Below are 27,664 nucleotides of genomic sequence, written 5' to 3'. Positions count from 1 at the left end.
AAAGTGCTATCAAGTGATTTGAGATTTTGTTTCAAGCATCAAGCAACAGCCTCCTTCCCTCAGATAAAGTTACTTTACTAGTTTTACTACATTAAAACATTTCAAAGCATTCTTACATAGATTTGCAAAGAGATACTCAGAAAAGCGGAACCAGAGCAGAAGTCAATTATGCAGATTTATTTTTGGCCCTTGACATGTTTTGGAGGGAATTTTATTACATTTATCCTGATTCTGCTTGGTACCCCCAGTTCACATACCCCCTTCCAGGTAGATCAGCAATTAGATAGGAATGTGGCTTATGAATAGAGGGTATGGACTCACTGGAAAGGGGCAAGCCACTCCCCCCTTCCCTAGCTCTCTGCTTTTGCTATATATCCTCCTAAAGAGAGGAGGGGGGGACGAAATGGTGGTGAAGGCCACTAAAAAGGCTTGAAAAGAAATTTTTTGGCTTGGTGCTTTCCCAGGAGAACCCCCACCCTGGCAGGGCTATGATTAAATTACTGGTTTTATCAGCCACCCTGACTAGGGCCAGTTTCAATAAACTTGGGTGCATGGTGCACACATGGACAATCCCTGAGCCCTGGCAAATGGGATGAACCCAGAGACAGCAGAGCATGCACAAACATTTAGATTCCACAGTTTTGCTTTATAAACTATAATCATTTCACTCCTTTGCTAATGGCAAAGGAGGGTTCCAGCTTAACCAATTTCACCACTTTACATAATTACATAATTTACAACCAGCACTGAAAATTCACAGACAGAAGCACAAAGCCTATTAATCTGATTTACAATTTCTCTTTTCTCGACACAGCTGCCCCTGCAATGATTACAAACATTAGAAAGAGAGAACTTTAATATTAAAATTTAACAGGATTTCCTGCTTATGCTTGCTGTCTATAAAGCAAATTCATCTGCAATTCAACACCAAAACAAAACACTCGGGCTAAACCCTTTTCACTGTTTAACTTTCCATTCAGATCACGCCTCACTGCAAAGCTGATCCATTTTCCTGTAACTAAGTTTTCCTAAATCCATGCCAATTTTCAGAATGTTAGGAATCAAACCTACAAACTTTCTTTCTTATTATAATTAAGCCTTCACTACCTCAGTGGAGACAAGACCCAAACACTAGGCTTTCCCTCCCCCCTTTTCTTTCTTTTTGTTCAGACCTGTAGAAGATGGTTTCCCCCCAATTTCTAGAGGTAATTTGGTCTCTGAAAATTGGTCAGACTTCCCTTCCTAACAATTAAATCTAGGGTTTTCATGACACTATGCTCACCCAGGGGAGTCTTAGCTTTTTCCACATTTGGCGTCTTTTTTCATTCCCAGAATTTTTCCCCAGACCCCCAATTTCCATCAGGAGGATTCCAGTGGAGCCCACATCTTTTCTCGACTAAATGTATTCCAGGGGCATCCAGATTTGGGGTTCACCTGAGTCCTCCTGACTTCCTTGGGGATCTGGAAGGAGTAGTGAAATGCTACCTTCTCTGACCTTCGTTTGCAAATCCCAGGAGAGCCCCCAAATGTAGTAGATGTTGAGAGAGGTTCAATTATTTGTGTATGGAAGTCCAGGACACAGTAAATTTTTGGGAAGTAAAAGAGAATTTATTTATGACCAGCCAGGCTAAGGACTTTTCTGTTCAAAACCCAAGCCCTGAATAAGATTTTTAGTTCCTTTTATACAGAGGAAGAGTCAAATGGTTCTTTGTTTCAGTGCTCAATAAGTTTGAATTAACAATATGAGTAATGGGAATATGTAAAACAGCTCTAACAAATTTCTTTAATTTTACATATGAAGTTACAACTAAGGAATGACACCAACAAATTGGAGAAAGTAGCACCAAATACCCTTTCCTTCACTAGTAATTCAAAAATCAATTAGAATCAATTATAATCAACATTGTCAAGGAATATATACATATTATATATTATGTACATATTATATATTCAATATATGAAATAGATTATGTACATAAACACACACACACAAATACATAAAATCTCTGGGAGCAGGAGCACAATGAGCCCAAATTCCCAGAGTCATTTCTAGAAACTTTGTCCCCATCTAATTCCCCATTCAGTATATGACCTATCAGAAATTAAAGGAACCTGGGTTCAACGAGGGCTGCCCCAGTGAGAGGACCATGTTCTCTGAGGCTTCAGCCAGCATCTTCCTTGTATGGTTATGACCACTAGGTCATGCTGTCCCTAGAGATATACGTGCAGGTGCCTAATCTCTCAGGGAGATGTAACATTCTGGTGTAACCAGACATAACATTCCAGCAGAACCAGGACTTGATAGTACGGAATAAATTGGGCAACAAGATTTATGAGTATATTTGTTTCAATAATAATAGAACATCTGAGCTTTGGTTACTACCTTATACACTATGTTTTTAGAATGAGGCTATGGAAATAGTTAACTAGAATAGTTGCTGGTTCTCATGACTGCTTGGGGTATATAAAGAAGCCCCTGAGATTAATAAACTTGTCTGATGAGCTCAAGGTTTCAATGCTCTCAGACCCCTGATCCCAATCTCTCTTTGTCTTTCATTCCCGATGCCCTTTGGGTCTGTGACTCTGACATCTGGTGCCCAACATGGGGCCTGAAGTAGTGACTGCAGCAGAGATTCTTCCATGGCAGTATCAGGAACATGGAAACTTAAAACCTTCCTGAAAGGTTGAGGCATCCGTCAAGAAGTGACCCGGGTCTGACATTGCAGCTGTAAGTATTTTCATTAATTTTGTTTCTGCTAGCATCAGGGTATGGGTATTCAACCAGGATGTCTGGAAGAATATTCACAGTTACTAAAAACTCTTTTAAATACTGTCAGAGTCTCAGTAAAAACTGCTGATTTACTTGAAATTTTCTCTAGTACAAAACACTGTTATTGGTTTCAGCCACAAGGGAAAAATCTTTTGAAACTGAAACAGTGGAAACAGGTAATGAAGGTGCTATGAAGAGTATATCAAAGAGGGGAATCCATTCCTTTATCTGTGTGGACTTAGTGCCAGCAAATTGCTGGTGCCTTGGATCCTTTACAATCAGACGCTTTACCCTATATTAATAAGATAATTGTTCCTAACTCCATTCTTCAAACACCTTTAATGCCCTGTTCATTGCACAGATCTCAACAAGGGGATTCAGAGGTCATGAAATTATCACCAGCTTTTCTGGTTATATTATGACCAATTCAATCAGATGCTAATAATCCTTAGGGAGGTGTTGAGTTCCATCTTGAACCAATACCTTTTAAACTATTGAAAGATTTAAAACAGTAAAAATACTAAATAACATCCGTGTTAGTAAAATCAGGCTTGTAAGAAAACTCTGTTAAAGTGTTAACTAAGATAAGGAAACTATTCGGGCAACAACTCTGCAAACCCCCTGCTGTCTACATGACAGAGTAGCTGTAGGCTAGTGGGGGTTAATAGAGTTAAGCCACTGAAAAAAGAGAAAAACATGGCAACATTGGTGTTCTGTTTTGTTTCCATGCTGATTCTGATTGGGCCTATTTAGCCAAATTAATAAAATTAGTACAAAATTTTTTATCAAGGTTTAAAAAGGACTTTTCAGTTTTAAATCAATAGTTTACTCCTGAACTTCAAGTCTCAGTATAAACTTACAAGAGTAATAATGCAAAAATGTGTGTTAATGGTCTGTCTAATCTGCTAAATAAGAGCTTAACTACATTTATGCTGCTCAAGTTAACTTAACTGATTGCTGATAACTAATAAAAATGTTTCCAAGTACAAGCTTGCATGTTACAGGCATTCCTTACAATCCTACAGGTCAAGCCATAGTTGAACACAGCCATCATACCCTAAAAACTATGCTTTTAAAACAAAAAGAGGGAGATGGTGGTATTATAACACCAAAAGATCAATTGGCAAAAGTTTTATTTACTTTAAATTATCTTAATGTTTATAATTCATTGACACCTGCAGAATGTCACTTTAGAAAATGTCAAACATCTACAGTGGATGCAGGAAATGAAGATCAACCAATATTCTGGAAAGATATTTTAAGCAATGAATGGAAAAAAGGCAGGATCAAAGTATGGGGGTGAGGCTATTCTCTTGTCATTTCAGAAAATGGAGAACAAATTTGGCTACCTGTGAAGAGGATTAAACCTCAGAATGAAGAGATGGGGTCTCCTACAACTTCTGACGATGGTGATCATAAGTAATGAGGAAGCTGCAGGTAATTACACTTATTGGGCTTATATACCTAAACCCCTGTTACTTAAGAGTGTTAACCTGGAAAGATCCATTCTTTCCTATTTATCTGAATAAAACCCATATATTTCCTGGAGCAATTGATGATTGATTACCAGTTAAACCCCATGAAGAAGGACAAAGAATGTATAATCTCATATTACCATTTGATCATTGACCCTTATGCATTGGTAACCATCCTTCCTGTATGAATGTTAAAAATCAGACCATGATTATCTTTGAAAATAATAATACTCAGTCTACTGTGACGTTATTTCCCTCTTACAATTTTATGATGACTGAAAATCCTACTTACCATTGTCTGCAAAAAGACAGTAGGGATAAAGAAGGACGGCAAGAGTGCCATATAGGAAGAGGATCTGTCGTTTTTAATGATTCCTGTGGAATAGTGTGGGAAAGTGCCCCTATGGGGAGTCCCACTAAATATAATGGCATATTTATTTGGTATGGTCTAAATAGTAAAGGACAACAAAAATAATTTTTACTGAAAATAATAGTGTTTGGAAATATAAAGGGAAATGGATCCCTTCTCCATGGTGTAACATTACATCTATACATAAACAGAAGAATCTGTGGAAAGTTTTTCTAGGAATAGCTTCTACTGTAGAATGGATTGGGAATAATAACAAAAATGGTCAATATCTGCATTTAGATCAAACTCACCATTTTCGATCATGTGTAAGAGATCCTTATGTGTTTATGGTCAGAAAATTAACTATAACTGAGAATGCTCTATTTTATAAAAATGGGGCTTTGCATACCTGTTTTTCTGAGAACATTTTACAGAATGGAGATTTCATTACAATGGCTCAAAGGTGGCAGGGAGTGTGGATCCCAGTTCAACTGGACTGAATTTGGCAATCATCACCTGAGAGTCAACTGCTGATCCATATGGCTTAAGAAATCCTGAAGCACTCGAAGTGATTTGTGGTGTGAATAAGCCGCTGATGCCTTGTTAGACATAGGAAAAAACCTCTCTAACTATAAGGCCTTTGGGGTTCCACCCAAAAGATGGTGCCAAGGCATGCAGCGGACATGCCCAGGCATGCCCAGGCATGGCCCTCGGAAATCTGCCTTCCCCCCAGCAACTAGAGCGCATGAACCAATCAGCCTCACTGAATTAGCATAGCCAGTAAGCTGCTTGCTCGTTGCCTCATGGTCTATAAAAGCTACTACACTTCCTCAGTAAATCAGACCTGCGCCACCAACCTGCGTCTCCAGAGCAGTTACTGTGTGTTGTCTTGCTCTGTTCGTCCTTATCTCTTCAGGGGCTGAGCTGCTGGATGGCACTGCAACATTGTGGGACTGTTAATAGCTGGCATATTAGGACTGATTGGTGTCATTGCAACTGCTGCCACAGCTACCATGGCCTTGCATGAGACTGTGCAAACTCAACAATATGTACATGATTGGCATAAGAATGCTAGTGACTTATGGCATAGTCAAGAACGTATTGATGAAGAATTAAATAGTAGAGTTAATGATTTAGAATCAGCAGTTTTACATCTTGGAGATTAAGTATATAATTTAAATCTACTTAGAGGATTGAAATGTGATTGGAATGAAAGTAATTTTTGTATTACTCCATTTACTTATAATAATTCTATGTTTGACTGGGAAAATATTAAAAATCATTTGATAGGCCATAAAGGTAATATGTCATTAGAATTAGAAGAATTACAGAAAAAGATATTAGAAATGTCTCATAATCAGATTTATGTAGCTGAAGATAAGGATATCTTTAATGATTTGATTTCTCATTTCAATAAGTTCAATCCAGTAAATTGGTGGAAGTCTCAACATTTTTTATCAGCATTAGGAATAGGACTTTGTGTGTTAATCTTGTTGCTCATTGTTGTTGCTTGCCTGGGATGAGAAGTATGCCGAACACTGCACCATGTTGATGCGAAGGGACAAGCTAATAATTTGGTACTTGCAAAAAAACCTGATATAATTCCCCATGGTCAGAGTGCTTGCTGGTAGGCAATGATGGGTAAGACTCTCAGAGGAGGGCAACCTAAGACAGGCACAGCCACCTTGACTAAAACAAAAAGGGGGAAATGATGGAAACAAAGGCATGTTGTTTCCATAGTAGCAAGTTATTTTCTGACCACAAGGTCATGCTGTCCCTAGAGATATATGTGCAGGTGGCTAATCTCTTAGTGAGATGTAATATTCTGGCAAAACCAGACTTAACATTCTGACAGAAACAGGACTTGATAGTACGGAATAACCTGGGCAACAAGATTTATGAGTATATTTGTTTCAATAACATAATAGAACATCTGAGATTTGGTTATTTTCTTATCCACTATGTTTTTAGAATGAGGCTATGGGAATAGTTAGCTAGAATAGTTGCTGGTTCTCATGATTGCCTGGGGTATATAAAGAAGCCCCTGAGATTAATAAACTTGTCTGATGAGCTTGAGGCTTCAGTGCTCTCAGACCCCTGATTCCAATCTCTCTTTGTCTTTCATTCCTGATACCCTTAGGATCTGTGACTCCGACAAGGGTTCCCCTATGACGAGGACCACCCTGCATCCTCTATCATTTTATATACAAAGTTGCCTCCCAAATGCAAATTACCACATGGGTGAACAGATGAAAACAGAGCCAATATTTATTTAAATTCCAATTTCTCCTCGGTCAGGAAAATATTTCCTGGGTATCATGGATCTCATCCAAAGAACAAGAAAGCCTTGTGATCTTCCTCTTTCTGATGGCAGCTCCCAGATATGAGTGTCTCAGGATTCAGACATTAAGGTAGTAAGGATGCTGCCTCTGAGCACATAACTCGCTGTTGTTCTCCTTGTCCTCAGATATCCTGTTCCAGGTTCACCTGACTTGGTGAAACCCTCAAAGACTCTATAACTCACTGAAAGTCTCTGGATGATTCTCTTTAACTGGCTATATTATGCTTTTGATCCACCAATCTCCAGGAAAGGGGCTAGAGTGGGCCAGTGAGATATATAATGCTGTAAATACATATTATAACGCCAATCTTCAGTCTCATCTTGGCATCACCATGGACACATCAAAAAATGAAGTTTATTTAAAATATACCAGTGTGAGCAACAAGGACATGACCAACTAATATCGTGTGAGAAACACAGTGAAAGGAAATCATTGTGAACCCAGACAAAAACCTCCCATGCAGGGCAAAGGAGGGGGCTTGAATTCAGTGTAAGCTCTTGAACACCATGGGGTGATGAGGTTCCAACACCAGGAGCTGGTTCAGAAGGGGTAGGAAGGGGTTTCCTATTCTTATCTTAGGCTCTCTCTCTTGCTTCTCAACATGTAATCCCCAGAGAACAGCCATGGCATCTTTTCCAAGCTGTGCTATGATGTACCCACAATTCTAACTCAGAACAGTTCTTTTAATGTTACTACTATATGTTTAAATACGTTCATACATATAAAATCATGTAAAACTTTATGTAAATTGTGGAAATTGTTCCTATCTTGTGAATATATATGAAAATGTGAATAAAACTTACATTTGCCATCCCTGTGAAGTTATTTCCCTCAATGTAACTCAAAATTCTGAAAATTCCCAGCAAATTAGCCCCCATCCTACATCATGAACAGTCCCATGTCCTCAACTGGAAGAAGGAATTGGAAAGCCTAGGCCTCTCTAGGAGAAGCATCCAATTGCCTTTCTTTGTTCTTTCCTTCTTATGTGGCACCAAAGGCCAGTTCTCTGCTACCATATTAGGTCTGTTACATAAAGTGCCATCATTGTATCTTTCACAGTTTTCCAATATATAGTAAATATAAAAAATAAAAAAAAACCAAGTTCACAGTACAGCATTTAAAAAAATCCAAATAGCATTCCTGGTACATTTATATTTAATTAAAGCCTTTTTTAAAATTTTTCATGCCTATACCAATCACCCATTTGTCACATATTCTTTTCCCCTAAATTTATCAAGTGTTTTCTATAAATATAATACTAAGTTCCCTCTAACAGTTTTCTGTGAAGCAGGTCAGGTCATCAGAAAGAACGCGTGACACTCTAATCCTTCCCACACATCCACAGTCATCCAAAGAGGGTCCTGATGGGGAGGACTGACCTCAGATGAATGTTGACCACAAGTTCCAACACATTCTGGGAGGCAGAGTATACCTCCAAGTGCCTCTGGGTCTCCATGTGGGAAACAGCTTTCTCATCAGTATGACGTGTCAAGGAAAGAGAGTTCCTGTTCCCAGTTGCTCAAATCCAAGTATGCCTATAGGACCCAGTGCAGTAACAGGGTCATGCTTTCTGAACATGACAATCTCCTGGACCACACCTAGCTACTTGTCTGTTGAACTATCTGAATACAAGATCTCAGGGCAAGCATGGACATGACTCCCGGGGATGAGAGTCCCTGGCACCGAGGGATTACTACCAAGCACCGGCTGGTGATGCAACTAGAAAAAGACCTTGAATAAAAGGGGGAAATGGTACAGACAAATGAGTTTATGTGGCTAAGAGACTTCAAAATGAGTTGGGAGGTCATCATAGGGGTCCCACGCACATCTCAGCAGGATCTCAGAGAGAGCCAAAGTAGATACAATCCCAGGTAGGGGTGCTCCTGAGGTCTACAGAGACACCCAGACCCTATGGTCATGGCAGATGACTCTAGAGTTTGGTGCCTTGCCAATGGGCCCTACGTTGGAATTTGTGCTCCTGAGTGTGATGGAATTGGACTAAGATGTGACTTCTTTGCACATGCCTCTTCTGTCCCTTTTACTGAACATATGTTTGGCGCTGGGGTTGGTGTGTGCCCAGGAGACTTGAATCTCTGTGCTGTTCATGTGCCAGCTGGGCCCTGAGCCTCAGTGGTGTTGCAGCACCTACTGTCCAGTTCATTGGACTTACCCAGGTCAGCTGACAGGGAGATGAGGATTAACAACTGCCACACCGAGGAACTGAGAGAGTGTACATCTGCAGGCACGAGAATCCCATCCACAAGCCATATGGGATTGAAGCCCCCTCTCAGTTGAGAGGTGGAGTGGGCATCACCATCCCAGGGCCCTCAGAATGGAGGAATAAAGTATGAATTAGTGTGGACTTGCATAGTATTCTAGTATAGAATTATTGTGACTCCAGGAATGGAAGAAATTATATTACTGATGTGGAGACAGTGGCCACAGGAGTTGCCAAAGTCAGGGAGAGGGAAAAAGAGGTGTGATACTGGGGCATTTTCGGGACTTGGAGTTGTCCTTAATGATATTGCAGGGACAGATGGTACCATAACCCACTGAATGGACTAGGAGAGAGTGTTAAACTACAGTGTAAACTATAATCCATGCTATGTAGCAGTACTCCAAAATGTATTCATCAAATGCAATGAATGAACCACACTAATGAAAGAAGTTGTTGATGTGGGGAGTGTGGGGAGTGGGGTACGTGGGAACATCCTATATTTTTTAATGTAATATTTTGTGTGATCTATGTATCCTTTAAAAATAAATTTAAAAAAAAAAAAAAAAGATCTCAGGGCAGAGGCTGGGATATGAGCAGAATGGACAGTGATGGAAATATCACCCAAAGTGCCCCTGTCCCACCAACTGAGGCAATGCTTGTCCTGTCATGTATTTCTGCCCCTTCCTGGAGTATAGTATATATTTTCCCACATATTGAAGACTAAGCTGCATTGTCTTTAGCTGCCTATTCCAGAGAACTTCATCTGTAGCTTAAGGGTTTTATTCCTTAGTGAAGTTGGGGGTAGTGCTGGACATTCATTCCACGAAGAACTCTCTTGCCACTTTCTATTGGATCCCACCAGTACCCATTGGACTTTGGTTTCATTTGCATTTCCCATGCAGAAAAATTGTTTTGTTTTTTAGTGGAACTAAGGAGGTGATTGTGGGTCCATAGCATGGGTACCACTTCACTTTTTAGCATCTCCCTGCTTTGGTAACTTAAGATTTTTTCTTAGCTGTGTGACATCAATTTTTGGCCCTGATGAGGATAATTTGCAGTTTTCCAACAGAATACTGGTTTTGTGTGCTTTCCACATGCAGATTAATTCTTTGTTCTGTTGTGGAGCTAGGGAGGTTGCGATGGGTGTATTCTACAATAGATGCTCTCCCTCTTGGGGAGAGGAGTTTCGTTTGTTTGTTTTGCATATTTTGTGCTGTTTTTTTGGGGTGGTCTCCCTAATTCTGCAAGAAAAGAAGGCAATACAGTAGCAATCTATTCTCCCAGAGACTCGCTTTAGCAAATTTGCAAATAGTTAAATGTGACTTTATCAAAATCATAACTTATTATTTACGGGAATCAACATTAAGAGAATAAAGTTAAGACAGAGAGACTGAGAGAAAACATTTATACATCTTATATCTATTAATGGCCTTGTATCTAGAATATGTTAGTTACATCTCAACAACAAAAAAATCAAAGATGTCAAAATGGGTAATAAGTAAATGGAAATAATGTTGCTTGATTTGGCATCATGGGAATATAAATCAAATCTACAGTAAAATACTATTCTACACCCACAAGGATGGGTAAATAAAAAATTAGGAGAGCAACAAGTATTCAAAATTATATGAAGAAATAGCCACACAATTACAGTGCTAGGGGGAATGTTAAATAATCAAGATGCTTTTAAATACAGACATGAAAACCCTCAAATTATTAAAGGAAAAAACTATCATGTGAACCTAAAATTCCATTTCTAGATATATAACCCAACATATGAAAACAGATTCCAATATATATCTGTACAGCAAAGTTCATCGCAGCACAATTTACAAAAGCTAAGTTTTAGGCAATCCAAACTTTTATCAACAGATGAATAGATAAATAAGTGGCTACACACAATAGAATATCATTCGCTTGCACAAAGAGGAGACACATGATATAATATGAACACTGAAATGTGCACTTGAAGTAAATAGGTCAGAAAAGAGGGAAAATGTACAATTTCACTTACATGTAATTCCTAGGAAATAATAATACATATTTATAAGAAGTAGATTAGTGGTTACCACATTAAGGATCAAATTGAGAGTGATTTCTTAATAGGTGCAGATACTCTGATATGATGAAAAATTTGGTGATGTTTGTTGGTGACTCTGACATACAATTGTGAATTCAATGAATAGCACTCACTTATACACACACAAGTGGTTGAAGTTAGGATTTTATGTTGTACAAATGTCACACAAATAATTATTTTGTTATAAAATAGAAATGAAGTATTGATACTTGCTATCACATGTATGAACCTTGGAAACAATATTATAACTGAAAGAAGCTGGTAATGAATTATAATATACTATGTTTCCTTTAATATCAATGTCCAGAATAAGAATAACTATAGAGATAAAAAGTAGATTTATCATTTATTGTGGCTAAATAGGAGGATATTATTTAGAATGTATTTTTTCTTTGTGAGTTAATAAAAATATTCTAATACAGACTCTGGTGTTGGTAACATATATTTATGTATGAAATAATAACTATTCAATTATATGCTTTAGATAGATGAACTTTATGGTATATGGCTTATATCTTAATAAAAACCTTCTTATAAAAAAGAAGGTAAGTTGTTCCTTGGAGAGAACGGAATGGGTGGGAGATAGAAATTAAAGTAATGAAGGAAAACTTTTGGGACTTCAGTACTAGTGTGGTGGTGATGGCTACACATGTGTACATACATGTAAGACTTAACAATTGATACACTTAAATATGTAATGATTATCAAAGGCCAATCATGCTTCAATAATGTTGATGCAAATAAATCAATGGATAAATGAGTAGGATGAAGAGATAGGGAAATCATGATCTGTGAAATGCCAGACAATACTTTAAATACATCTGCATTCTCTCTACACTTTTTAGGTAGAGTCTAAGTATGCAGCAATATCACACAATTTTCTCATTACACAAAGAGGGATCTACACATCTATCTAGGTATGGCCCACTCTGTCCTCTACTAGGTTCAAGGGAGCCATGGGGTCTAGTGGTGTAGAACACAGGCCAGACACTGGGGCTCACTATCAGTAGACATAGACCTTGGATATTGACCAACCAATCAAACTTTTTGTTTGAAAATTTACTTCTGCATATACTTCTGTATAAATGAAGTAAGATCAAACATTCAAAGTGTTTATTCCAGCAGTATCAAACAATATTGTCCCAAATGCTGTCATTGCCACTCACCTCACCAAGAACACTCATACCTGCTCTGGGCAATTCCTTTTACCAAGGTCCACCACAGATCTAACAGTATATTATGTGGACTTGCAGATAGTTTCCCTCCAGTTGCTGCTATAAACCAGCCCACCCCTGATCCTACAGCTCTGGGAGAGAAGCCTCAGCCCAGGGATACATAGATGTTCCAATTTATTGATCAGGCTTGAGGACAAATGAATCCATATGGCATTAGTTCTGAGCTGTGTTTTCTCATCACTATTTTAAAAGATTAATTTATGGGGAACAAGAGACATTGAGTATGAGTTGATATGAGTGAGAGAAACAAGGGAGAGGTACGGCCAGGCCAGTTTTCTGACAGGATATTTGTGCTTTCAGGTGTTCTGTTGGTGGAGTCAGGGTGAGAATTCATACAGCACAGGATGTCTCTGACACTCTCTTTAGAAGCTTCCAGATGCACCTCCAATTGCTGCAACATAAACTCGATCTTGCAGGCTCTAGGAATGGGCTCCAGTGAGTCTCAGACATTAGTTATTCTGACATTTCCACACACAGTACAGAACTCTGAAGGGTCAATTCACCATCCCCAGATGGTTTGGCATGAACACTCTGTCTGCAGATAGAGCTGAGGAAACATCCAAGTATTGCTGAGGGAGACACTGTGAGGGAAGGCAAGGAGATCCCAGTCTAAACCCTACCTTGCAGGGGTTGGGAGATAGATAGCTTGCAGGGGCAGTCAGCACCCACTGAGCACAGGTCCCACTAACAGGAAGAGGGAAGTGAGTTTCAACATGTGGTTTCCTGTTAGGTCTGGGGCTTCCACTAAGTATAAATTTTCCTCATGGGAACCTCTCCAAATTGTGTCATTTTCCACTAGATTGTCCGAAGTAGGAAAGTGCTAAGATTAGCTCAGAGATAGGTTGGCTCAAAGGGAAGACAACATAGAATTTATGAAATAAAAGGACAGAGAGAGACACAAGAGAGAAGATAAAAATGGGACCAGATGACTCACAGCTTCTGGAAATGAGAGCCTCGACCCTAGTTTCCACATTATATTTTTGGAAACTACCAACCAGCTGTTTGTTATCAGAACTGCACCATCATCTACAATAATAGGGAACAAGTGCAACATCTACAATAAGGCAACATCTACAATAGAACAGGCGAACCTCTTTTTCCCAATTGGAAAGTTTCATTGTATTTGGAGGAAACATTCTTACACAGAGACTCTACTTACGGAAAGAGAAATGGCTCTGCCAACAGTGGTCTCTAGGATCAGATATCTTATGCAGCTCAGGGAAACCTGGTGAGACTTTTCCCATCAGACTCAGGAAGAGACATCAGTGGGATTGTCCAAGCAGGACAATTTTTATAATTCAGGTCAGAACCAAGAGAAATGGTATGCCAGGGTCAGTATCTTTAAACCATAATGGATTTCTCATGTAATGCTCCTCCACACACAGAATTGTGTATGTCAGTCTCAGCACTGGTCTAGTTGTCTCTTTTTTTACCATAATCCATTTTAATTTTCCCTATTATAGCAAGGCTATTTGGATATACTCAAACCAAAATTGCACATCAAATGAACCTTTTGACTCCCAGTACCAGTTTTGCCTTAGTATGGCTTCCAAGCTTAGTCCTTGGCTCAGAGTGGCCCTCAGGTCTCCTGTCTCTCACACGACCATGGTGATGAACTCCAGTAAGAGCAGCTGGGCCCTCACTCCTTTTTTCCCTCTATGTGGAGGAATGGGCGGGATATTTTCATAGCCGGACATTATGAACTGCTATTAATACTGGAAAATATTTTAAAATTTTACTCATTTTGATGATATAGGCTCACACCTGTGACTGCAAAAACTTTCACTGGTCACATTCAACCCAACTGCATTATTCTGGGTGCTGTGTGATTAATCATTTTCAACTTAATTGCATTCTTCCTGGAAGTTGTGCTATATGCTGTTGCTTACATGTCTTTCTCATTAGGAATTATTAAATGTAAAGTATTGACATGTGGTCCCAATTTCCTGGATTTTTCTCCATAAAACGTTCATGAAATAGAGAAAGACAATCGCTTTCCACACACAGTCCCCTACTTTCCCATCAGAATAGCAGAGATTTACCTAACAGCTCACTGTGGAGGAGACATGGGTCCTGCAATCCTCAATGTCTGCAGAGAACACCAGCTGTGGATAGATAGGTTCAGGGAATTCCTGCTGTTGGAAGACCTTTAGGTGTCCCTGGTTTTGAGTGCTGCTTATGTCTATGTAATAAGGGTTCCAAATTCAGAAACTCTTAAGTCTGACACATCTTAGCTCTTTCTGCTACTCATACTCCTAGGAAATAGATGTTGTAATGTAATCTCCATTTTTATAACACCTCTTTCTCTTTCTTGTGTGTTGTGAGTTTGATTAGAAAGAAGTACTAACATTTATTTGGTCTCCTCTATCCTAAGAAGCTGTTGAATTTTTACAGTAAACAACAAAACACTGATTTTTCAATATACTGTAATGTGTGAATTTGCAAATGTCAATGATTGTCTAGAATCCTATTTATGTCAGAAAAATCAGTAATCATCTTGGTTACCCTCTTTCATGAGGAATGAGGAAAAGTCATTCCAACACTGGCAGATACATGAGAATGATTTTTTAAAAAGAATTTTAGTGCCTTCAATTTTGTTTGTATCCCTTGAAGCACTGTGAATAAATTCATGAGAAGAAGATAGATAAACTATTTTAAAATGCTGGATTAATGAACAGTTTAATTACATATTATGGGAGAAACTCCTGAGTATTCTGTGCACTGAGCCCAGCTCCCATTGGGTGAGGACAAGAAACTACAAGCTACAGAGGAGGGAGGGAAGGGAAAAGCAGGGCCAGGTAAGGAGGGGTTACTGTCAGGATACAGGCCTTCCTCTCCTTGGGGCAGCCCATGTTTCTTTTCTCTTTCTAGGATACTGTTGGTTTGGGGAAAAAACCTCTCAGTTTATCTTTAATGTATTGATTGAACTGAGACACGAGGTTGTAAGTTCTAGCTTCTTAGGCTGCCCCTTCATAACGACCTCCGGAGAGGCAATCCCCTGTCCTTTCCTCTTTATCCTGAGTCTGCAAACCCTGTGCTCCTCTCCCCACTGTGCTTCTTCTCTCCTCTCCCTATCATGGCAACTTCTGCTTTGGCTCCTGGAAACCTGATGATCTTCTGGAGCCCCTGTCTCTGGTCACCTGCTTCTCCCCCTCCACAGGCATTTCATCCCCTACACTGTCCCAAAAAACACCTTATGTTCTATCCTTGCTCATCTACCCCCTTCCCCAGAGTCAGGCAGGCTATTCCAACAGCCCCATTGCCATTATACTGGAATCTCCTTTAAAAATAGTCTCCACATCTTTAGCTGATCTTCTGACTCCATCTCCCCCTGCTTGCTGGACATCTGCACCTGATGCCTCACAGCAATTCTGACCTGCCCTAACCTCCAGCCTCCCTCATTCCTGTCAGGTTTTAAATGGGTTTGTTACCTGCCACTTTTAGGCAAACCTTTCAAAACATAGTCCAAAATTAGAGTGCATTTTAATAGCTTAATGTCAAAAGACACATTACCTTCAGGTGTTCTCCACTCAAAATGCATTTGAGGATGATTCAGAAAATGGAAGGACAGCCCTTGGCTCCCACAGAACAGGGTGGCAGAAGAGTCTGAGTCTGTGCTGCAGTTCCTGCCTCAGCTGCTGCTGGAGGTGAAGGACTTTGGAGGACTCTCCAGAAACAGCTACTGTGGAGCTGCTTCTGCTGCGGTCTCCAGAGAGAGAGGAACCTGCCAGTGAAACCAAGGGAAACACTGACATTTTGCTAAAGGCCGTTGGAGACATCCCCATCAGAAAACAAAGAAGATGGCTACAGAATGAACCTGAAGCATCCAAGACTCATGAAACTCTTTAAAGGGTCCTTAAACTTGTGGACTCAGATGTTTATGTGAATCAGGTGCCCTTTCTCCAGACCTGGAAGTTAGAGTGCTCTATTAGCATTTTGGCAGTGACAGTAAGCTGTTCCTAAATTACTGCAAATTTCAGGCATGGGGGATGAACCAATGAGGAAAACAACCTGCACCTTAAAATTAATCTGCACATACAAAAATTGCAGCTCTGATACATTTTGATGTTTGCAGCAAGAGATTTAAGGATATGATCTACTCAGCATGTATCTACTATGATTTATGTTTACATATAAGAATGCATCCATAGATTGAACTCATAAAAATATAACTTGCATTAATATACAAATTGTAAAAGATAGAGTATCTTCCATTTCCGCTCTCCATAATCCAAATTTACCTCCAAGACACTGAAAAAGAGACTGTATAAAGCTTCATTATCTGGTCCTCAAAATGACCGAAATTGATTATTTGTAGAATTAGCATGAATCTGATGTTTTTTTCACTGTAGAAGTTCACCTACTAAATGTTAATTTTGTCTTATTCAGGGAAGTTCAGCTTGTCAGGAGTGTGGGGTATACCTTTCTCTCTCTCTCTCTCTCTGGTGTGTGTGTGTGTGTATATATATATATACACACACACACATGTATATATATACACACACACACAGTTGTATTTTTTAAGTATCTGGTAATATTTTTTTCTCTATTTTTAAAAAATGTTACATTCAAAATATATAAGGTCCCCATATACCCTCTCCCCCCTCCCCCTACTTCTGCCACATCAACAACCTGTTTCATGATCGTGGGACATTCACTGCATTTGGTGAATACATTTTGGAACACTGCTGCACCACATAGATAATATTTTACATTGTAGCTTACACTCTCCCCCAGTCCACTCACTGGGTCATACCAGGACTTATTGTACATCTCCTGGCTGTATTTCTTATATTGACCAAAAGAGGGCAGCATAGCTGGCATAAAGGTTAGCAGTTTAACTAACTTGCCAGGTGATAATGGGGGAAAAGCTGTTCCTGCTAATTTCTAGCAAGCACCCAGACAGGAAAACAAGCAAGTTGACAAACTGGAAGACAGCATTAGAGACTATGCTTAGTTTAAAATGATTTTTTTTTTCCATTGAGAATGAGAATGAATTTTACAAATTTTAGATAATGGAATGAATAGTAAGTCTTTTCAATCCTATCATTCAATGATTCTTGAACCCCAGTTGTATAACTGCAGTATTCATCTTTTATTTATGCAATTTCAAAAGGAGCTGTTGGGTATTCTTGGCGATATCTTTGTGTGTTTCATATGTAATTTCCAACAAGAAAGCCTTTGAAGAATCATTGAAAAATACTTTAAGTATTATGTGTATTTCATGCAACGACTAAAAACATATCATTTTTCTGATGCTACTAGATAGGTAGCTCCTTGAAGTTAGAATTCACTTTTTATTCATTCCATATTGTTTATAATGTATCTTTTTTAAAAAAAGCATTACAATAAATTCAATGGAATGTCCAAAATGAGTGTATATAGAGTATCTACTAGAAGTGAAAGCAAATTTTCAAAGATAATGGTGGAGATTATGATTTTGAATTACATTTATATCCATTGAATCCATGAATATCTTATGATTAGTGAGCTGCCATACATTAGATTTAGGTCATGCTATGTAACAATTCAGTTTACTGTGTTGAAATCATTCAATTCTCTTTTTCTTCTCCAAAACATGAATTTTTGAATCCCATTATTCCAGTGTCCCTGTGTAACAATTTACTATAGCAAATAATTAGCACTGGGAAAATATAGGTTGAAATGTGCAAATTTATCTTATACAGATAGAAAAGAAATATGTATGTGTGCTGAAAGCAGGAAAATTATTTTGGAGTCATTATGTTGGATGTAATAAAGATCCGTTCTCTAACTTTGCTCACCTACAGTTAAATTTGGAAGATGCATACATTTATTTACATATATAATTAATAAATAGCAAAAATTTTGAATTTATGCATTATGTTTACCTTTGAGGTTTTAGATGATAGAATATTTACTAAATCAACAAAAAAATAGTTGGGTTTTAGATTTGTAACAATGATTTAAATGTTCTTTTAATTTTAATGACATTTAGTTTATTAAATTAAGGTTAGCTGAAAAAAAAATGCAGGGAAAATCACCCCTGCACTTACCTGTGAATTCAACATCGACCAAACGCCTTGCCTATGCTCACAATACATATATTCTATTTTTTCAAATCCCCTGGTTGGTAGTTTGCAAAATAAGACAGTGTCTATGTGTGTATTTGTGTGTAAGAGAGAGAAAAAAGTGCATGTAGAGACATCCTGTCCACCCACACAACTGTCAGTTCCCTTTCCCTGGGATCATAATTTTCATACATTTCCAGCCCCTTCATATCAGGGATGGTTATATGATTAATTATGGAAAATGGAAAGTGTAACACTATAATCTATGCAGCTTGCAGATTGGACAAGTAGAACACACCACACCTGAAATCCCAAATTCTCTCCCTTTCCACACTTAACTTTCTATCCATGAGTTGAGGATACATGTTACAAGTAGGTGCATGTGTAGGTTCTTGACCAATTTCTTTTTTTTTTTTAATTTTATTTATTCATTTTTTAAAAAATATTACATTAAAAAAATATGAGGTCCCCATTCATACCCACTGCCCCCACCCCACCACTCTCCCCACAGTAACACTCTCCCCCATCATCATGACACATCCATTGCATCTAGTGAGTACATCTCTGGGAATCGCAGCACCCCATGGTCAGTGGTCCACATCATAGCTCACACTCTCCCACGTTCTATCCAGTGGGACATGGAAGGACATACAATGTCTGGCAATTGTCCCTGCAGCACCAGCCAGGACAACTCCAAGTCCCGAAAATGCCTCCACATCTCATCGTTTCCTCCCATTCCCCGCACCCAGCAGCCACCATGGCCACTTTTTCCACACCAATGCCACATTATCTCGATTATTAACCACAATAGTTCATGTATAGAATATCATTAAGTCCACTCTAATCCTTACTGTATTTCTCCTTCCTGTGGACCTTGGCTTGGATGTGTCCTTTCCACAACAATGTCAAGAGGGGGCTTAGATACCACATGGATACTGGATGCAATCCTCCTGCTTTCAGTTGTAGGCACTCTAGGCTTCATGGTGTGGTGGTTGACATTCTTCAACTCCATGTTAGCTGAGTGGGGTAAGTCCAATAAATCAGAGTGTAGAAGCTGAAGTCTGTTGAGGCTCAGAGCTTGGCTATCATATTGTCAGTCCAGAGATTCAAATCCCCTAGATATATCTTAAACCCCAGCACCAACTACAATTTCAGTAAAGTAGCATGAAAGGCTTGTGAAAAGAGATCACATCTGAGTCCAGTTCCATCACGCAGAAACTCCAGCTCCAAAGAAGGGCCAACTGACATGGCAGTGAACTCCATCTACCATGACCACAGAACCTGTGGGTCTCTTTAGCCCTCAAAAGAACCAATACCTGGGGTTGTATCTGCTTTATCTGTCTCTGAGACTATGCTCAGGTGTGCATAAGGGCAATCCTTCTGACAACCTCCAGACTCTTTTTTAGAGACTCATAGCCATATAAACTCATTTGTCCTTTCCATTTCCCCCTTACCTTAGGTCAAACAGCATTTTTAACTCCTGTTATTATATGTAGACAAGGATATTCTGCTGGTCTGCGTTGAACCTTTAATTCAAGGTCATTTTCTAGTTACGTCATCAGCTGGTACTTGGTAGTGATCCTTGGGTGCCAGGGAGGCTCTTCCCCGGGTGTCATGTCCCATGCTGGGGGGAAGGCATTGCATTTACATGCTGAGTTTGGCTTCAAGCCTGGCCACATTTCAGTAACATGGAGGCTGTCAGGAGGGAACTCTTAGGCACAGTGCTTGAGCAATTTCTTGAATCAGATTCCACTCCTTAGCAAGACATCCAACCTTATCACTTTATAATTAAATGTGAATAAGCCATTGACCTTCTTTTTAGACTTTTTTCCACTGATATTTTGGTGTGATTGTTAAAAGAGTTTGAGCACTCTGAAAGGAGACCTGGACATATTGAGGTGGACAATTAGATCTCCACAGAGTCAGGTTCAAGATTTAGGAAACAAGCTGAAAGCCAACCAGGAGGAGCAACTCCATAATCCTTTTTTTTTTTTTTTTAAGTTCCATAAACCTTTACACCAATACCTGCACTTTGTCTTACTGGCAGATTTAAAAAGAAGATACTTAGGAATTGGTAAATTTGCCATCTCTTTAGGATAATTCTGTGTATAAGTTTTAATCATTATTTCATGCTTACCACATTGTGTTCCAGAAGAAATTTTACATAAATCAGTTGCTTTTAAATATGTCTGGAAAAGGCAACCAGACATTTGTGAAAACTGGAAGGTTATATTAAAAATGTAGGCGTGCGCACGTGGAAAGTAAATATCCCTTAAAGACAGAGAAAATAATATCTACAGATTTTAGTGTCTACAGATGCAAATTCAGGAAATGAAGTGTAAAGGAAAGTGTGGAGATCTGCTCTAAGCACCAAGCAAGTAGCTGCTTCTTGAGGGAGGTGCCTTGATTGTGGACAAAGCACATGGGCGACTGGGGAGAGAAGGTCAGGTTCTATTTCTTGACCTCGTAGGAGACATAAGTTTGAACAATTTATTGTGATTCACTAAGTTGTATAATTATTTGTGCATTTGTGCCAATTCACAAAAAAAGGATAATACCAAAAAAAAGCAAAAGAAACTGCAACACTTGCTCAAGAGTGACCCACCAACTCTCCATCCCATCTCCTCTCCAACCCCACCCAAAGTACAGCCCAAATATTTTGTTGAATGAAGGATTTAAAAGTTTCTAAGCAATACTGGAAAAAATTCACCTTTTATTGTTATTCCATGTCGTTCTCTGTTGTCTAATTCCTATAGGAAAAAAAAATATATCAAGAAGTAGTTTGAGATCTATTTTGTAACTCCCAGACAGTTCTATAATTCTACTCTGTGGCAGAACCAAGGGACCTTTTCCCTGAACATGCTCAAAGACAGGATGTGGCCATATGCACTCCATGCATATCAAGTGAATAGGAGCAGGGTCAGCCCTGGAAGGAGGGCAGAAGGGGGCTGCAGGGAAAGCTCAGGATCCTCTGGGCTCAGGGTCCCCACAGGGGCAGGTGCAAATGGAGGCTGGGGAGGGGCCTCCTGCCATGGTCGGCAGCTTCCTCTCCTTGTCTAAGACATGGTTCCCAAGGGTAGTCAGTTTTCTTCCAGACACTGAGATGCCCTCATTTATTTGACTTTTCCAGGCAAGTGATATATTTGCTATTCAATTTTGTGGTGCAGACTAAGAAGTCTACCTGAAACAGGGGCTTTGTCAGGTCTCAAATTGAGGTAGGGGCTGCATAGAATTCCTGGGTCATTTGTTTCATTTCACTTCTGAGCATATAAAATAATTGAATCTTTAAAATGTTTTTAGCAACTTCATACAATTTACAATATGCATTTTAACTATTCTGAATCCACATTCAAGTTACTCAGTCAAAATAACACTATATGATACAGGTAACTGAAAAGAAAGTATTCTTAATTCCTACCTCACATCCCTTATAACATCATGGTCATTGATTATCCATATGTTAGTATCATGGGATACCACACCATCACTGTTTAAACAATTATATTTTAGCTCAGTTAAAATAAGAAAAAACTAACATTTGGTTTACCCTCATTTTTTATTTACTATCATGTTTTTCCTTCTTTATGGAAATGAAAATCCCCATTTATGCAATTTTCTTTCTCCCTGAAGAATTTCTTTTAGCATTTCTTTATGGGCAGCTCTGATACCTATTGAGTCTGCCTTTTTCTTTGTCTGCAGTAGCCTTTATTTCTCTTACCTTTTGAATATTTTCAATATAAAATTTTTGGTGTTTTGCTTTTAATTACTTTCAACATTTTATATATTTCAATTCGTTCTCTCTTTGCCTGCATGACACTTGATGGTATGTGCATGAATTTCTTATTCTATTTATTCTATAAAAAGTTATCTTTTTCCTTTTATTGCTTGTTTTGTCAAAGTTTTTCTCCATTTCACATGATATGTCTATGTATTTTATTATATCTACTTGGTAGTCTCTGAAAATTCACTCTGTATTCACTTTACATCACAAAATATCCCAGACAGTTCAAGGTGAGTAACACAGGGAAAAGGATGGTGACATGATCAAGATGCTCAACTAGCAACAAGCTAGTCATGAGGTAGAGCACATCTTGGTAGTTGATCCTCATATGTGCAACTGCTGGAGAGGGACACAGAGGTGAAGGGGCTCTAAGTGAACTGGTCATCCTGGCAGCCAGGTACTCATACTCTCATCCTCCTCCCCCCAAAACCCCACACCTGCACAAACTCAAATGATTATGGGCAGGACTTGTGAATCACTCCTAATTAGTAGAATATGGCAACAGTGAAGGTAGGTTACTTCCTTGATAACGTTATTTTACATAATACCCCATCCTGCTAGCAGTATCACTCTGTATCTCCCTTCATTCCAGGCTTGGAAGAAACAAGCAGCCATTAATCCTACAGCCTCAAGAGCATGAATTCTGCCAATAGTCTGATCCTGGGATGCTGGATAACAACTTGATGAAACTTTGAAAATTGAGCAGAGGATCAAGCTAAACAATCCCCAAACTCCTCAGGAACAGAAAATGAGATAATAAATTAATGTTGTTGTAAGGTTCTAATTTTGTTGGAATTTACGGACACACACAAAGGTATATTTTGTGGAAATAATCACATTATACATGTGCTTCACAATTATCTTCCCTCTACTGTGGCTCCCATTTGAACAAATTTCCTTGCATCATGCATCTCTACAGTACACACAAATCATTCAACCCTTCAATTCTTATTCTCCTCAGCCTTATTGGGAAAGGAGTTAAAGTAATTTCATTTTGGACAAAGTGGCCTAAGGCATCATGAGTAACCACATGAGGGATGCAACCTCAAGGTTATAAACCAGTAACTGCCGAATGATCACCAGGTTCTGCCTGGGCTCACTGTTCCTTTTTTTCCCCTTATTTCCTACCTCCCCCCCCCCCAACACACATCTGTGTCAATTCACTATGTTTTTTCTGTATCTGTTGTATTCTCATTAGGCAGCTCCAGGAACCCATCCTGGGACCTTCTGGAGTGGGAGAGGGGTGATCATTCTATTGCTCCATCTCTGTTTGTCTCTTCTCTGTGTCTCTTTTTTGTTGCATCACCTTGCTGCATCAGCTCTCCCTGTGTGTGGCACCACTACTGGGTAGTCTGCTTTCCTGTGCAGGGCTGCACTCCTAGCATAGGGGCCACTCCTAGCACTGGGGACATCCTTGTGTGGGTTGACACTCCTTGTGTGTGGCAGCACTCCACATGGACCAGTGTGCCACACAGACTAGAAGACCCTGGTTATCGAAACCTGAACCTCCTACATGGTAGGCAGAATCTCTATCTGTTGAACCATATCCACTTCACTCATTGTTCCCTTGAAGATGAGCAGGAGGAGGCATAAATCTGGTTCCTCCATGGGGCATCAGTGATGGCTTGCACCATGGCCAGGTCCACCCACTACAGGACACTGGGGATGGAGACAAAAGAACTGGAGGGTGGCCAGAAGCTTCATTACAGCACCAGGTTGAGGGGGGATTTGGGATGCTGTGAAGAGGCTTCTAACTTCACCACAGTGAGCCCCTTCTTGTCCCTATCAGGCCTTCACCAGCACACTCAGCAGAGATCTCTGGTCTGCTCTGGAAAGTTCTCAGTGTTGTAGCAGTTGCCCCTATTCAGAGTAGAGCATCAGTTTATACTGTCTAGGGTGGAAGTCCACACATAGCCTGAGACCCTGAACCAGGAGTTGCTGGAGAGCAGGGAGGAGGATTGGAAGGAAACATTCATTGTCTGTGTGATGTGCAGCATGGTTGGGAGGGAGCTGGTTGCTGCCGACCTCCAAGACTTCCAGGCAGCACCTTCCTGATAAACTACTCAGCTCCCTTAAATGGAATATCATCCAAGAAATGGATGTGATCTGGTTGTCAGGTGGAAACTCAGAGTCTGACATAGCAGTTCTTTCAGCTTAGGCTCTGGTTTATTTCTCTGTGAAAACAAAGGAAACATGCTGTGATTCCCCATTTATGGGGCAGCTGTCATAAGCTCTGACACACATTTGTTCAGAGAGTCTGTGTCCAAATCCCTGAAATGAGCTGATGGAGGATAGAATATGCTTGCTGTCATGTGAGCCATGTAGGTATTACAAGGGGAGAAACATGGACAGTATGGACAGTTCTTCAGGAGAAGTTGGAATGAGAAAGCACTGCAGTGTTTCTAGTACTGAAATGCTTTTCCATGCTCTCAACATCAGAGGAATCCTCACTTATTGTCACAGACAGCTCTGGTTGCAGAGACTGCAGGGCAATTGAGAGCCTCAGGTGTAGGGAGGGAGCTGATGTGCCCTCTAGGGAGAGAACATGCAAATAGAGCCCTCCCTCTGGTCCTGAAATCCAGCCCAGGCCCAGACCTTGTAGCTCTGAGAGAGGAGCCCCCTACCCTGAGTGTGAGCTCTCCCTAATCTGTGTTCAGGACTAAGGAAAAAGAGGCACCATGAAGAGTGTGCTGGTCTCGACTTTGCTTTTCTCAATTTTCCAAGGTAATATTAACTAGAAATTCCTTTTGCTGCAGTGTGAATATGTGTGTGTGTGAATTTGTATTTGTGTGTGTCTGTGTGAGCCTATGCATGACTCAACTTCTAACATCTGTTCACAGGTGTCATGTGTGAAATTCAGTTGGTGGAGTCTGGGGGTGACTTGAGACCACCAGGGGGATCTCTGCGTCTTTCCTGTTCAGCCTCAGGATTCACCTTCAGTAATTATGGCATGAGCTGGATCCGTCAAGCTCCAGGGAAGGGACTGGAGTGGGTCTCAGCAATTAGTAGTACTGGTGGTAGCACATACTATGCAGACTCTGTGAAGGGCCGATTCACCATCTCCAGGGACAACAACAAGAACCAGCTAAATCTGCAAATGAACAGCCTGAAACCTGAGGACACCGCCCTCTATTACTGTGCTAAAGACACAGTGAGGGAAAGGCAATGGTGATCCAGACAAAAACCTCTTCTGTGCGGTGGCCACAAGGGGATGCTCAGGACCCACTGAGTCCAAGGAGCAGTTGCTAGATTTGGTGCAGTGAGGTGGTTAATGACTGGTTTCCTGTCAGGATCTAGAGTTCCTCTTCAGCTGTTTCCCCAGGAAGCAACTCTAAATTAATCATCCTGTGCCTATCACTGATGCAATAATTTAGAATAGTTTTATTCCATAGGAGCATAAACTCATACAAAATCAGCAAACTCTCCCTTTTGAAAGCAGAATGGCTGCGCCAATGTTTGCCTGGTTCAAATTTCTGAGTGGTTCATGGCAACCTGGTCAATCATTCACAGGGATGGAAGGCATATGATTCAGTGATATACCTCATTCAGAGCAATTGTGCTTCACATGAGAACCAAGAGAGAGGCTGTTCCAGTGTCCAAGTTGTACTAGATTTCAAATTGTACTCCTACTCATGCAAAAGTTTGGACATCAGTCTCAGCATTGACCTGATTATCTATTTGTCTGATGATCCAATTTATTTTCCCTGAATCTTTTTTGTTCTCACATTTCCCTTTGTTCCTTATATTCTCTATCAATGAATTATGTATTTCATGTAGTCCAAATCCCAAGGCTCAGGCATATTACCTAGAGCTTCTCTGGCTCCTACATATCCCTGTGAAAGGGTGAGGGACTTCATAATACACCATTGCCTGAGACTCTCCTCTGTCCTGTGTGTGTGGCATCATGTGGGAAATACAAATCGCCCTTTCTCTCCATGTGGATAATGGTTGTTTGGTCAAAATGGGGTTTAAATATCAAGTTGAAATCTTGTGCTGCTTAAACTGTCATGCTGTCACCTCCATTTTCTGTGGCTTTGGGAAGAGCTGCTGATGGGTCCTACTGTGCTGTGAGTTCTGGAGGACAAGACCAGGTCTCTCTTTGTGAGCTGAGTCCTAGTTTTTCACACGATGACCACACAACTCAGGAAGCAGAATGAGAGCTACTTGAAGTGACAGTGGTCACTTCCAGGTGGCCATCTAAGAACTGTGGGTTTCCTTCCCTAACCTTTCTATGACATTCTCACTCATTTATTTTCCTCCATTCTCTAATGTAAAAATAACACAACTTTTCCTCATGCACAGAACAGTGAAGAAGAGGCAATTTTCATGTCTTCCACAATGCTTCAGGTAAAAAGAAAAACCATGCTTTACAAAATATACTTTCCTAAGTGAGAATGTTTGATCATAGGAATTCTAGAAGAAAATTTGAAACTGAGTTGCCTCCTTGAGAGATTTTCATTCTTGCCTAACTGCTGCATTTACTTGGAGATAAGTGTGTGCTCATTTCATGTAGGAATTACTGGATTAGCTGCTTTCTTCTATGGGGATGCAGATGTGATGTCTTCAGTAGTTATTGGTTGAGGGTAATGGGAAAATGATCATTATCATCCCTTAGCCAGGACAGGAGAGGGCCCATTCAGCATCATATTTAACTAGTGTTCCTTCAGGTTTCATTTTGTTGTGTAGGTTTATTCACAAACTTTGTCTTTCAAAAATTTGCAATGTGAAAATTTCTTGTCGTATATAAAGAGTACCATCAAGTTATTTCCTTTCTTGGTCTTATTAAGCAATCATAAAGAAAAGCCATCACTGTGTAGAATGCTGTGGGGTATTGAGGTGAGTAGCATAGAGGGGGCTTTTAGCAAGTGGAGTGGACAGTTTGTCAGATTGTGCAGGTGTCCTGCTCTGGGGGAGAAAACAGAGCTCAGCTCTCATTGCTGATTGAGTTGTCAAGGGTAGGTGGATCATGGTCGTCCATGACATGGTGTTTTGCCTGATATGATCTTGAAGAATATGCATGAAAGGAAAAGATTCAGAAGTCACCGTGATTGTCTCCCATGTAGGGGTTTCAGGAGAGAAAGTGCTGTTCCATGAATCAGTCCTTCTTACAAATGGAGGAGACAGAGGCAGAATCATCCACCTTGTGGACCCTGTTAGAGCAACACTCACATGAACAGAAAAAGAGCACTGCCATGACTAAATTGATGAATAACACAAATAAATGTGGGCCTATCAGTTTATCATGGGAAAATAAACCATAAGCAGTTTCAGTAAAGTATATATTGAAATTCCTCTGAATATCATCACAATATTTAATATACAATTTTCAGATGTAATATAATCCCTAATTTCTAAGCATGTTTG

The 27,664-nt window shown here is 39.8% G+C and overlaps 1 long non-coding RNA gene across 1 annotated transcript in view; it reads right to left on the bottom strand.

The window, feature by feature from the left end:
• Window positions 1-15,951: 15,951 nt before the first annotated feature.
• Window positions 15,952-27,664, bottom strand: part of LOC139437044 (uncharacterized) — a 165,928-nt gene continuing 154,215 nt past the window's right edge. The window contains exons 2-3 of the long non-coding RNA XR_011646614.1: window positions 21,230-21,269; window positions 15,952-16,193 (exon numbers count right to left, since the gene is read on the bottom strand). This is a non-coding gene — a long non-coding RNA (uncharacterized lncRNA). The remainder of the gene's footprint in view (window positions 16,194-21,229; window positions 21,270-27,664) is intronic.

This window comes from Dasypus novemcinctus, chromosome 19 (genome assembly GCF_030445035.2).
Source record: "Dasypus novemcinctus isolate mDasNov1 chromosome 19, mDasNov1.1.hap2, whole genome shotgun sequence".
Classification (NCBI taxonomy): Eukaryota; Metazoa; Chordata; class Mammalia; order Cingulata; family Dasypodidae; genus Dasypus; species Dasypus novemcinctus.
This window is presented reverse-complemented; position numbering and strand designations above follow the sequence as displayed.